At 50.6% G+C, this 13,750-nt stretch overlaps 2 protein-coding genes across 3 annotated transcripts in view; both read left to right on the forward strand.

The window, feature by feature from the left end:
- The window catches only part of LOC137480244 (vesicle-associated membrane protein 2-like), a 258,919-nt gene that overhangs the window by 98,846 nt on the left and 146,323 nt on the right, over positions 1–13,750 (forward strand). The gene's annotated exons all lie outside the window — the stretch shown is intronic.
- The window catches only part of PIK3CB (phosphatidylinositol-4,5-bisphosphate 3-kinase catalytic subunit beta), a 90,340-nt gene continuing 86,280 nt past the window's right edge, over positions 9,691–13,750 (forward strand). Inside the window, exon 1 of one of the 2 annotated variants that reach the window (XM_068201301.1) lies at positions 9,691–9,792. The gene's annotated coding sequence lies outside the window, so the exon portion shown is untranslated. The remainder of the gene's footprint in view (positions 9,793–13,750) is intronic. The other variant, XM_068201303.1, reaches the window with a different exon arrangement.

Here is a 13,750-nt window from a genome sequence, read left to right on the forward strand (position 1 = left end):
ACTAGGAGGGGACAGCAAAACGTGTATTTTTAAATAAGCTAGCATCCAGATTTAGTTACCCTTATTTAGGGTTATCCCAACAGGCCAACTCTCAGACTTGATTGAAGTAGATTTTCTTCCTCTTTGGATTTTGTCCAGGAGAAGTAGGGAGCAGATATCAGTGAGTTTCCAGCAGTGCTCTGAGTAGAGGGAATGGCCAGAACATACGAAAATAAGATAGCATTACTCATTTTAAGAAGTGGCAAAATCTGTCCTGTAGATATCACTGCTATTTTCCCACTTATCCAGAGTATTGGTCATAAGCCAACAGAAAAAGCTGCCAACTAAAACGTTTCAAGACAGGAAACACTGTTTGAAGCCTGGCAGTAAATGTTTTCCTTCCCCTGAAATATGTGCTGAACATATATGAAGAAGGAAGACTCAGGGGTGTCTAGTGAGGTTTAACATTTTGTAATCATATGGATGAATTTGTTAACATTCTCACACTTTCTTCTTTAATAGATGAACATTGTAACTAATGGGTTTTAGTTAGAAACAGTACTTAAACACTGAAAACGAGAGACAGTGCAATGCAGTTGGATAAATCCATTAAAAGGGCAGTAGTATAGCATTAAAATGCCAACACCATGAATTCTTTGTCCGTTTAAAATTCCTTTGCTGTTCTGACACTTTCTTTGTTTCTCTATGCTCCTGTTTTTCCTTGTAACTGAAAACATCAGATGACCACGAGGGCTGACTGTGCAGCGGTGCTGCCTCCCAGGATGTGTGGCTGCAGTCCCTAAGCCCAGTGCTACAGCCAGGATCCACGTGGCTGATTGTTTTGCAGACATAGTGGTGGCGTATTTCTGTATTTCTGAACTTGTTTTTCAGGCTCGGTGGCCGCCTGCGCATCGTGGAGCTCGCTGCTGAACAACAGAAATAAAGCACTTGTCAGGCAGCAGCAGTGCGTCAGGGCAAAATGGAATTCGCAAGACTAAAGTTTACATGAGGCAACAACGAAATCTACTGTGCCATTCTGTGAGGCAACAAAGGTAATTTGTTATGCAACATAATGAGGACTTGTGTGTGATAGGCAGCAGTGGCTCTTGGCTACAGGGCATTGACATCAACAAGCACATGCAGAGCTCACATAGAAGAGAATTGCTATACATAGCACAGAATCCACAAGCTTGGTTGTTATTACAGGGTTTTTTCCATCTAAAAACTTGCAGGATAAACAAACACATTGAGACTGGTCCTGCAGTCTTTCTGTTATGGGTAGGACCTTCCTCATTTCCTTCTGGGTTGGTCTGTGTCTCAGACTTGACTGTCAGCCTGGGGACCACGAGGGCAGGGTCACAAGAGTCACACATTTCATGTGGGGCTCTGACACATTTGGCAAGCCTGCCAGCCCACACAATGACAGGGGAAGGGCGAGGGCAGGGGGAGAAGTTAGACACAGTCACAATGCTGTTTGCTGCTGCCCAGAAGTCGGTGATGTGTGATCCCGTATGCTCCACTGCTGCTGTTAGCACATGCACTCCACAAGGCAGTTGTCCCTCCTGGTGGGAGGCAGGGGTGCCGCACCTGCTCTGCAGACAAACTGCAGTGTGCAGGCTGTGCACAGAGCTGGGAATGGAGCCCCGGCCTGGAGAGCAGCAGGGCCCATCTGCTTTGCCATTTCACCTTTCAAAGCGCTCTACCTGCTGCTGTGATGGAGCCTCTTGTTCATGATGACTTAGGCTAGTCTCTGCCTCCAGAGCTGGAGCTAGACCCAAAGATCCTGTTTGCTGACATTCCAGTACTGTCTCACAACTGCTTGTGTAACTCACTGTGGGGTATGTGTTCTCCTGGCCCACGCTGAATGATTCCCTTGTCATCCAGCTGAAAGAGAGAGTCTGCAAGCAATCTCTTCCTGAGAGCTGCAAGGGAGAGAGTGGGCTCGAGCTTCACTGAGGAATTAATGCAGGAGAAATAAGGAATCAAGACTGTGCCACACGGCCTGCAGAGGGCTGAGCCGAAGTTGTGTTGGTAACATTTGTCCTGGCAATCTGTGGGGTTGGTTCTTTTTCTTCGCTGTACATGTAACACCGTACCTTGCTCATGATACTTTACAATAGTCATAGTTAAGCAAACAGTGTAGTTCCACAAGTGCTGTGTTAATCTGGAGAAAATGCTTGCTTTTTACCTCAAAACCTGGCTGGCCAGACCACGCCAGGGGAAGCTGCTCCTGCAGGAAAGTCAAAGACCCCCATTGCCTGGCATGCTGTGCCTTAAGCATCACCGCCAGTGGCAGGATGTTGGAGTTCTTCTGCCTGTGCCAGTGACTCAACAAGGGCCTGATCTGCTTACTCCTGCTCAAACAGGAGCCTAACTTCCTAGCACAGTTACAGCAGCAGTACAAATATGGGTAAGCCACTGAGTTAACACTACCTTGGTCAAGTTACTTTACCTCTCAGTGACTTGGGGTGTACAGGACGATCATCACTGTGAACTTGCTCTCTGATGCTGCAGGGTTTACACAATGAAACAGCTAAAGAAAAGCGGTGAAACAAGCACTGCCTTAGTGCTTTATGGTGTAATGTGGGACATGACACTCAGGTCAAGGTATTCAGACTAGGATGAGACTGAGAAAAATGTTGCTTTTGGTGCTGGAGAGGGACCTGTAGTGTGCCAGGTGCCTGCCATTCAGCAGTGGCTCCTCACATTAAGAGGCAGATAGGTTTGTCTGGCCCCGTACTCTAATGCATTCTTTTTTCACAGCCTCTTGAACAATAGGGATGTAGTCCTGACTGAAATATTTTAGGAGCCACTGTGACAGAAATACTTCATGATGATACTGGTTATTTTAATTTAAGACATGCTAATTTAATTACCAACCAAAGTAATTAAATTAAGTCTAACCAAATTAATATTGCATCATAAGAAGCACTAAGATTCCATACTGTGAGGATAAGAAGCAAACCAACCAACCTTTTCATGCAGAAGATGCTATCTGGCTTTTGCATAGATATTGTGTACGTAATTAAAGCCATATTTAATGTGTAATGCTCTTCTTGCAGCCCTTGCTATTTTGTAGCTGTTGGTAGATCTTATAATGAACGAGTATAAAAATATCCCAGGGACTTCAGAAAGCACTGCAGTGACTTTGCAATGATCCTCTTAAACTCCACAAGCATCCTTGCTTTTTCCCAGGGAAACTCCTTTTTAGCATCCATCAGGATGAATGCCACGGCGCCTCAAGGAAGCGCAGATCCCGGCAGAGTGAGGGCTGGCAGGTGAGCCCCGGCTGGCGCTGTGCGCAGCGAGGGCAGAGTGTGCAGAGTGTTCTCCGCAGAGCCGGGCTGCGTGCCTGGGCCATGGGCAGGGGAGCGGCCACGCCGGACAGCCCCGGGCCGTGGGGAGATGAGCCAGCCCCGGTCTGGGCTGTGGGGAGGGGAGCCAGCCCCGGGCTGGGCTGTGGGCAGGGGAGCGGCCACTCCGGACAGCCCCGGGCCGCGGGGAGATGAGCCAGCCCCGGGCCGGGCTGTGGGGAGATGAGCCAGCCCCGGTCTGGGCTGTGGGCAGGGGAGCGGCCACTCCGGACAGCCCCGGGCCGGGCCGAGGGGAGCCAGCCCCGGTCTGGGCTGTGGGCAGGGGAGCGGCCACGCCGGACAGCCCCGGGCCGGGCCGAGGGGAGCCAGCCCCGGTCTGGGCTGTGGGCAGGGGAGCGGCCACTCCGGACAGCCCCGGGCCGTGGGGAGATGAGCCAGCCCCGGTCTGGGCTGTGGGCAGGGGAGCGGCCACTCCGGACAGCCCCGGGCCGTGGGGAGATGAGCCAGCCCCGGTCTGGGCTGTGGGCAGGGGAGCGGCCACGCCGGACAGCCCCGGGCCGGGCCGAGGGGAGCCAGCCCCGGTCTGGGCTGTGGGCAGGGGAGCGGCCACTCCGGACAGCCCCGGGCCGGGCCGAGGGGAGGGGAGCGGCCACTCCGGACAGCCCCGGGCCGGGCCGAGGGGAGGGGAGCGGCCACGCCGGACAGCCCCGGGCCGCGGGGAGATGAGCCAGCCCCGGGCCGGGCTGTGGGGAGTGGAGCCAGCCCCGGGCCGAGGGGAGGGCAGCCAGCCCCGGTGCCGGCCGAGGGGAGGGCAGCCGGCCCCGGTGAGCGGCTCCCGGAGGGGAGGGTTCGCGCTCGGCTGCGCTGCAGAATTGTGCAGCGGCAGCGATCCCGTGGCAGACGTGCCCCAGGCTTGTCTTTCCGCCTGAGTGCAGCTGCTTGCAAATGCCCTCTGCTCCCTCCGCTGCAGCCCTGCTTTCGGGAGCATTTCAAGGTCAAGGCTGTTCGCAGCGCTGCCTCGCTCGGCCCGGCCCGTGGTTATTTCCGACACACCTGTGCAGTACCTGGTGCACTGGAATGTTTTCCCCAGAGCTTGCTCCTCCTGCCTAGCAGCAGCACTGTTCATGTCACTTCGGCTGAGCCCTGCTGCCCGTCCCCCAGCATCAGGCACAGCAAGATGAGGAACAGCTCAGTAATGTTCAGCTGAATGAAGAATCACACACAGAACGTGCACTGTTGCCATCAGCAGATTAGCAAAATGAGAATGAGTACAGCTGTTCGAAAAGTGAGTTAAGAGGAATTCTCACCTGTAAGCATTTGGACTGAGATCTGGTGTGACAGCAAATGGGTGTGTGGAGTTGTGTATTTTAGGCCTCTACTTGTGTTTTCAAGGTGCTGTGTTAGGGTCAAGTTCATCTGGGCTGGGATGGTGGAATTTGCTCCTTGGAATGAAGCCTGCTGCCTGATTTCTCCCTGTGTAGATAGGGGTTTTTTGCAAATGGTTTGCCTGTATTGCTTTAAAGTCAGTGTTGTGCCAAACTGCACCTATAGAAAAGCTTTTTCAGAAGTCAGGAATTTTGACCATCACAGGATTTGGTTCTAACCATTAAGAGAAGTGAAAACGAATAGATATTCCTTTATTCTGCTCGCAGCAGATGCTGCAACAGGTGACTGTAAGAGATAGGATGGGTGTGGCTGTCAGAAACTGACAGGTGACCAACCAACTGAAGTTGACCAGATGGGTAGTTTTAATATTGTAATCTAAAGCCAGGTTCAAAGCAGGTGTGTTTGAGGTATTTGCCAAGGCTTAGGGCTTGATAAGTGCTGTGAGTAAGATGAAACTGAATTAACCACTTTGAAAATCATAACAGGTCAAGTATCTAATGAAAAATGAAAGAACAAAATTAGTGGGAACAGGAGGGTTCCCACCAGGACAATGAGAGATCCCTGAGAGCAGTGGGCAGCCCCTGCAGAGGCAGCTTGTGAGCTCTCTTCTCACAGCTGCTTGTGTCTTCTCCTCTCCTCCCGAGACTGTGGCTTGGCTTTGCTTTCACTCTGTTTGTTGTCAGTACAGGCTGATTTGAATATCCCGAGTGAAAACAGTTACAGTCTCAGGATCTGCCCCTAGGAGAGTTTCAGCTGTGTTTTCAGAAGTGGTCATGCAAACAGCTCTCTCCTGGTAGTCAGTTACCTCCTAGCCCAGTCTTTCTTATTTCTTAGCTACGGAGCACAAAATACTCAAAAATCTGCCGCATTCCCACCATGAAGAGCTCACTCAATGGAAGGAAAACATTTCAGAGTGATGTACAAGTTATCCAGGACTTGTGATTGGCACAGGGTATGCGTTCTCCTGGGGGCTCCCAGGCAGCCCTGGCAGCGCTGCCCCTCGGGCTGAGCCCTCTGTCCCTGGGGACAGCCAGGGGCCTGGCTCAGCCCCTGGCTTCCCCACGCTTCCTGCAGGGCTGCTCACCCCCCGAGCGCTGCTGCTGCCCCAGGATGGGCACTTTGGGGCTGCTTCTCCTCTTCCCACAGTGAAAGCACAATGCTGAGCACCCCCATTCCCACAGGTACCCCGTGCCAGGGCAGTGAGAGCTCTTGGTGCTACTGCAAGGCGTCAGTCTTGCACTTCATGTGTATTCGTGAGGGGGGTCTTGGCTGCTCTGGGGTTTTCTTGTGAGGCTCCAGAGCTTTAAAGTTGTGTTAAAAAAGGAAAATGTCAACTGTAAAAACTCAATTCTCCCCTGGTTTTGGTCCATCTAGAAAAAGCAAAGAATTTAATAATATATAATTAAATATAATTTTTGCCCTGTGGTTGCACAAAAAAATTAGAAATTAGATGTAGTTGTAATGTAATACTGTAGGCAGAAATTAACTGATAATTAATAAGGGAAAAATCATACTTTAAAAGTTATTTTCATTATTTAAATGCTAAGTGTTGCCAATATCATCTCTTGAATGACTAAATTCAAGACGGGGATACTGCTTTCTCCTCCAAATAATGTTAAAACAGTATGTAAAATATCTTTAATACTGTTAGTTCATTAGAATTGGGCAAGCATAGACAAGCAGAAACTGCAGAACAGCATGAAACCAATTCCTTGTGGACTTCACAGGACCATCAGGACATTCTCACTGCTTATCAGAAAATATGTAAATAGCTCCTGGCTCCCTTACTTGCTCAGATAGGTAGGCAAGATCTTTTCCATAAGCCTTCTTCCAGGAAACTCACCCTTCCCAAGGTGTGTGGTGAGAAATGATAGTAAAAAGAAAAAGCAAGAAGGATAAAAGGCAACACTAGATAAGGACAAGAATACAAAGGGATCCTGGGAAGCAGAGAGGGAGAGGCGTGGGTTGTCAGGATCTGAAGAATGCTGAATACACTGATAAGGTGAGATGAAGCCTTGGCCAGGAGTCTGTAAATTAGGCCGGGCAGACAAGCTGTCTGCAGGCTGAAAACTCCAGCTGTGGCAGTGGACATACAAATAGGATTCCTTCATGGCAAGGGCAAGAAACTGAGCAAGTGGGATTTGTCTCTGCAGTAGCTCGGTACGTATTTGTACCCTTTCAGACGATGCTGAGGTGCCACAGCTGTGTTCAGTGCATGGGGAGCAGCCCTACTTGGACAGTGTCATCTGTACAGGGATGGCTGGTGGAGGGTGGAAAAAGCGAAGTGTTAGCCATGCTCTGTGGGAGGAAATTGGAAATTTGAATTAAGGAACTATCTCAGGAACACTCAGTGAAGAATTAGGGCCAGGAGTGCCTTGCGGCTTGTTGTTCTCTGAAATTTGACACATGGGCTCCCTTGACATAGATGATCATACCAGAATGTCCAAAGGAAGTAGAGTCTTTTCAAAGCAGGGTTTAACCTACACATGACATAAAAGCTACTGATAAAGTGCTGGGAAAAGTCAGCCATGGAGAACTAAGCCTCCAAATCTGTAGATCCTGGTGCAGATATAAACTCAAAAGCACCCACAGTCACTGAGAGTCACTGGTGCAAAACACTTCCTAAGGTTCTGACTGTTTTAGTTGCTCCTTCTCAGCTGCTTAGGCTTTATCACATCTGCCATCGATCCATACGGGTGCTAGCATAGGTTCCTGGAGGATGCCCCCTTTTGATTAGTGAACCACTACTAGATACAGAAATAAGTACTGTACTTTCTGTTTTGAAAAAAATCAACTGACCATATCCTTCTTCCTTGGGGAAGCAGTTGTTAAGTCACAAGTACATTGGGAAAAGAAGCCAAGCACTGTCTTTTAGCTGTGTTCACTTATCCCACTTATCCCACATGTTCACTTATCCCACATGTCCAGTGGGAAAGGAGCTGGCAGTGCTGGGAAGGCAGGGGTGATGCAGAGAGCACCACGAGTGGGCAAGGGAAGGGGGTGTCTTCCTGTGGTGTGGGTTTATGCCAGGTAAAATTGGGACTGAACTCTGACTTCCCAGTTTCTGTGACTCCAGGTGGACACTGTGTGCACAGAGTGCCCCAAGCTCTCCTCCACAGGCGAGGGTGAAGTTGCAGCGTGCTGGTGTAACTGGTGGGCACAGATGCTTATCCAAGGGGAGGGAACCAGCACCCTGCAAGAAACAGAAAGGAACCTGGGCTTTGTTCTGTGGCACTGGGGAGGGACAGCTCTGCTCCTTCCAGAGGACAGGGGAAGGGAAGAGATCTGGCACTGAGGATCCCCAAAGCACACCCATGTGCAAAGAAAAGAGCCTGGAAAAGGAAACTCCAGGTGGAGGGTGCTTCAGGTTCCTTTGTTCTGTGACATGGGTCTTTCTGCCCTGCACAGCTGTAGGACAGGGTCTGGAGTTGCTACTGTTCATTGCAAGTTATTGCCCATACCATGCATTAAAAGAATGACAGGCTTCAAAAATATAGTGTTGCCATGCTTTTAGCATATATTCCAACTCTGCAGGTTTGAAGATTCTCATTAAACCTTTTTTGCAACTACTAAAATTGACAGGAGATCATTAACACAAGCTCCTCTGCTGCTGAACACCACTCTTGCTGCTTATGGCAGACAATAAAATAGGAATACAGGGTTCAGCTTGCCCTGTGGGATGTTCCAGGCCTCCTACTAGGGTATTTTTTGGATTCAGCCTTTTCTTAGAGACCACGCTTGCCTTTGGTTCAGCAGTTGAGGCCACTCTTCCTGTGGGGTTTGCTCGCTGTCCTCCTTTTAGCTTTCTAGTTGCCCCATGTCTGCTGGCAGATGCCCTGGCCTTCCCCCCAGATCCTGCAGCCTGCAGGAGCAGAGCTTTGTGCTTTACCCCCTGACACGTGTCCAGCTGTGATGACTGGATTTGCACGTCTGTCACCAGTGCACCTGAAGTTCCAGGTTTTGATTTGTCAGAACACCATCTCCGCAGCAGTGGCCAGAACCTGGGGAAGGCTGGCACAAGGTGCTGCTGAAGTGCAGGGGAGAGTGGAGGACTTTTTTTGGCTGGAGGCCAGCCAGCCAGCCATCTGTGTGGGCAGCGGGCAGCTGGTTTCTGCCGTGCATTAGAGCTGGGCTGGCTCGGGCAGGGCAGAGCATCCCCTGGCGTTGCAGGGTGTGCCTGTGGGATGCCCGTGTCAGCCTGCGGGCCGGCAGGGCTTTCCACAGCAGTTTCTGTGGCAGGCGTGGTGTTTGTGAGGAAGGCAGGCTCCGTGGGTGGCTGGCTGGCTGAAGGCCATGCTGGGAGCTGACTGAGGAGGAGGAGGAGAGGGATGGGAGGAAGCAGTGCCCTCGGCTGGCTGTGGCAGACCCGGGCCCTGCATCCCCCACGTTACCTGCTGCTTTCCAGGCAGCTCCTCTGAGGGAACAGAGGCTGCCGTGAAACAAACCAGCAGATTTTACTGCAGTAATCACCTTTCCTCAGAGAAGGAGCTAAAGGAACAGCTGGGTAACATTCGGCATGACTCAGTATTTCACTACCAAGTGCAAAGTCATGGCTGAAAAGATTATAAACTGAGATAATAAAAGATTATAAACTTGTAAATTGAGGGGGCTGGCTGTTCCTCTGCCTGGGCATAAGGTACAGTGTGGCTCTGGGGCACTGCCAGGCTGTGCGTGGCAGTGGCAGGTGGCAGTGGCAGGTGGCGGTGGCAGTGGCAGCAGCAGCAGGTGGCGGTGGCAGTGGCAGGTGACAGTGGCAGTGGCAGCAGCAGCAGGTGGCAGTGGTGGCAGTGGCAGCAGCAGCAGGTGGCGGTGGCGGTGGCAGTGGCGGCGGTGGCGGTGGCAGTGGTGGTGGCAGTGGTGGCAGTGGCAGGTGGCAGTGGCAGTAGCAGGTGGCCAGCGGTGTCCGGGACACGGCATGCCCGGGCAGGAGAGGAGCTGTCCGGGCGGCAGCGGAGGGCAGCGGGCCGTGCGGCCGCCCCGGGCCGGGCCGGCCGGCGCCGAGCCCCGCAGGGGCCGGGCCGGGGCACAGCGGGAGGAAGAGGCGGCGGCCCCGGGGCGGGGCGGCCGTGCGGGGCCCGCCCTGTCGGTGCGAGGCTGCGGGAGGCACGGCCGGGTAGGAGCGCGACTCGCGTTGTTGCTTTGCTGTTTTCTGACCTCCCCCGACCCCTCCCCAGGAGCGGGAGCCCCGGCGGAGCGCCCCCGGCCCTGCCCCGGGCCTGGCACCGCCCGGAGCTCCTGCCGCTCCCGCTCCCTGAGCGCTCCCGCCGGCTCCTGCTGCCCCTCCCTGGCGCTTTTCGTGCTGTGGAAACCTCCCCAGTCCCACTGCAGTGGCAGCTTCCCAGTCCTAGGTGAATCCCCTCTCCCCAGGGTGCTTCTGGGGTCTCTTTCCCTTTTCGGGGTGAGGAGATGAGAAGAGGGGTTAGGATTGAATAAGATCAGATGCTACTGCATCAAAAAGAAACCAGGGGAAAAAAAGAAGCAGAAGAAAGAACAAAAAACTGAAATCAAGCCCCCCAAGGAGATGTGACTACAGTGGTAATTTACCGGGAAGCAAAGGGAACAGGGCCTCCCGCTGGGAAACTTCCAAACCTCAGCGAGGTCCGGCAGCCGCTGGGCGCGGGGAAGCGTGGCTGGCAGCGTGTCTGAGGCTGACACCTGCGCCGCCAGCATGTGTCAGACCGTTTAGAGTGTTAATGGCAAGAATTCACCAATTAAACTACATTTCATCTTTTTTTCCTGAAATGTTTTCCACGTGTGCTGTCCTGAAGAGTAACCTCAAAAAATTTTAATGATGTAAAGCATTGATGTTGTCTTCCTCAGCAAGGTGCTTTCCTTAGCTGTGATTCATCACCCTGTTTTTCTTTTCCAATTAAGCTGCTCGCTTAGAGCACTGAGACAATCAGTGTCTCATCCTATGAGCTGGGCTCAGCATTATCAGTGACTTTGTCCTTCGGAGTGGGTTCTTGGTAAACCAGAGGTGTTTTCAGTTTCAGGCTATTGTATTTTACTGGCAATTGTGACACGAGGGAGGTCAGTGATCTGGTAAAGCTCGAGCAGACTAGGAGGGATCTGATAAGAGTGGAGCCTTGATTGCAAATGCTTGTGTGCTCTTGGGTTGCTTCTTGGAGCCTTCACATCCCCTCAGAGAGCTCAGGCAGCTGCTGTTAGGGCTGTCCATTGCCCTCAGACCAGAGTCGATACTGAAGGCTTACATGCAGTGCTCCTGTAAGAGTTTTTGTACATTAAACACGAGGGTCAGTGAGCTAATCTTTGATGTTTCAGGGCATTCCCAGGGAGCTCAGTCCCTCTGGGCAATGAGAGGCCAGATACTGGAGCTGAGATGCTGGAGGAGGGGAAGAATCCCCTTGCAATTCCCAAGCATGGAAGGAGTCTGGCAGTGCTGGGTTTGGCTGCCGTTGTTGGGGCCTCCAGTGTCCTGCTCACTCTGCTTTTATGAGTGGCACTTCAGGAGTGCCCACAAATGGTGAGGAACAGGCATGATCACCAAATATATTATTTTGCAGAAAAATTTGAAGCGAAGCACATTATTTTTGTCAACATTTGCAGTAGACTTTCTAAAATGGTGAATACTTTTGATTGACACCTTTGACTGAGCTGCAGCCTGGCTTCCCTGGCCAGGCTGCATCTCCCCAGTGGTGTCATCACCTCCCCTCTGAGTGATCTCACACCTCGTGGGAGGTGTGCTCTGGCAACTGAACCACAGCTTCAGTAAGGCACCACTTCAAAAACAAGGTTTTGTTGAAAACAAAAACATAGTAGGTCTTGGTGTTTTTAGAAATTAAATACTAGACAGAGTGAGGGCCTTTAATGGGAAGCTTTTTTTTTTTTTCCCCCCAAGGAAATTTTCAATAGAAAAACATCATGAAGGGAGTTTTTTGACTATCCCTGGGCAGCAGTTCCTAAGATCCAGTATTAATGGAGGGATGAGGAATGAATGCAGTCAGTCTTGTTCATTTCTTGCCTTGACAGCATCCATGAGTGAAGCACTGACTGCCACGTTGTCCTGACGGGCACTCTCTTCCCTAGGAGTGGGTGGATGTGTAAATCTTTCTGCTTTGCCCCAAAAGTCTGCATGGTGCAAGTGGATACTGCAGTCCTTTCATGCCTCAGTGGATTTGGTGCTGTTTGCACACCAGTTGCCCAGTTCCTGGACTAGCAGAGCAGTGAGCATCCAGGTTCATTTCTCACACTTTTGAGGCCTGTATCAGAGTTTTTTGGCTGTGGAAGTTCTGCAGGGATGCTGTGTGCTGCACCAAGTGCTGTTTCCAAGGAAAAGTGCCATGAGCGGGTTCTAAACTTGATAACCATGGGTGTCCTGTTCTACATAGTGGATTTTATTTCTTCCTTGTGTAGTGGTTGTCTAACTTGACAATGAATTTTAGCCAAATATTTCTGGCTTGTCCTTCAGGAATCACATTAAAGCCTGTCAAACAGTGTGGCTGGGAGCCTTCCTGTGCCGCATCTGGGTATGAGCAGTACTGGAAACAGGATCCTGGCAGAAACGAACCTTGTCTCTGAACCATTGTGGTTTCTCTAATGAGATCAGTTTGCCACCTGCATCTCTCTGGGGTGTGACTATTTTAGAGATTTTGTAAGCATATAAACAACCTTCCTCCCTTCCATCTTTTGCTTTATTCTCCATTTCCTTCTCTTCCTCTCCGTCCTCTCTCACGGTGCTGTGTCCTTGCAGGCGTTCCTTATTGCTGGTTTGAGGTGAGCATTGTTTCACAGCTATGAAAGAGCTTGCGTGTGAGACAGAGCCCTCAGGATTTCACAGCACCCCCTGAGCAGCACCATCAGCCAGGCTTTGGCAGCACCCTGGTTCTCATCTGTGACTCCTGAGCATTGGTGGTGGCTCAGCAGAGCTCGGCTCTGGAACCCTGAGTGCAACATCAGATCTGCTTCTCGAGGTCATGAGCACAGTGGACTTCAATGAAGAGCTGTGACCAGAGAGGCTGAAATTCCCCATTGACTCTGTGATCCAGGAACTCACAGGGTAATGTTGTTATTTCTTATTACTTTTCATGGAAGTTGCTCAGATATAAGGAATTTATGTTGAAGGCCTAAATATTTGGGATTATACTTTATATTTATTGTCAACAGTCAAAACAACATTGGCACTGAAACTTCTGTGGGAAGGTTGTGAACTATTAATTATTTTCAGTCTACTTGGCATAACATGAAGGATTATTAACATAACCAGTCTTACAGGTGATGATAAATTCAACAAGCATTTCTTCTACTTTTTTAAGAGGTTGGTTTTTATTCTTATTAATCTTTCACATAGATGCCTTATTCCAGCTGTCAAAAATTCCTTTTAGAGCAGACCTAAACCTTGTAATTTGCCAGGAAGTTAAGATATTTATTTAAGATCATTTTCCTCTTAATATAGCAACCAGGGTTTTCCTTTTATCTTGTAAAAACCAAAACATTGTGACATTACCTCAGTTCTGCAGACCTAACGTTAAATTCTGTTTTACCAATCCATCTTAAGGGGAAGAGCATGTCTGTTAAATCTTTGTCTTCTCCTTCAATGAAGCACTTCACTAGTAGGCCAGGAGGAAAATAGTTTTCAGTTGTTGCTATATATTTACCTTCAATATTGAGTGTAGCACCCTGAATCACAGAGGTCAGCCAGGGAATGGCTGTGAGGCTGCTGAAGGGCACATGCAGATTTTGGACCTGCTGCTCTACCTGCAGCCTCCTGTGCAGGTTACTCACAGCTCTGACCTGGTGCTGGCAGTGCACATGGGAGCACTGAGTTGTGAGCAGCTGAGGTTCTGTGGCTCTGGCTGACATCTGCCCTGGAGAATGTGTGTGACTTTCTTGCTGGAGCATGGCATCCAGGCTGAACTGAAAGCCCAGCTGAGAGACCTTGCTTGTTTTACTGCCTCCACTGCATGTGTTCAGAGCATTTCCAAGCATGGCCTGCTTTGCTGTGCGGTACAAAACCATATTGACTCCAACAGTGTCCTGTGGGCTCAATGGCCTTTCAAAATGGAGCAATGAAATATAAATTCATGAGACAGTAACATGACAGTGCAAATACC

The sequence above is a fragment of the Anomalospiza imberbis genome, chromosome 10, assembly GCF_031753505.1.
Source record: "Anomalospiza imberbis isolate Cuckoo-Finch-1a 21T00152 chromosome 10, ASM3175350v1, whole genome shotgun sequence".
NCBI lineage: Eukaryota > Metazoa > Chordata > Aves > Passeriformes > Viduidae > Anomalospiza > Anomalospiza imberbis.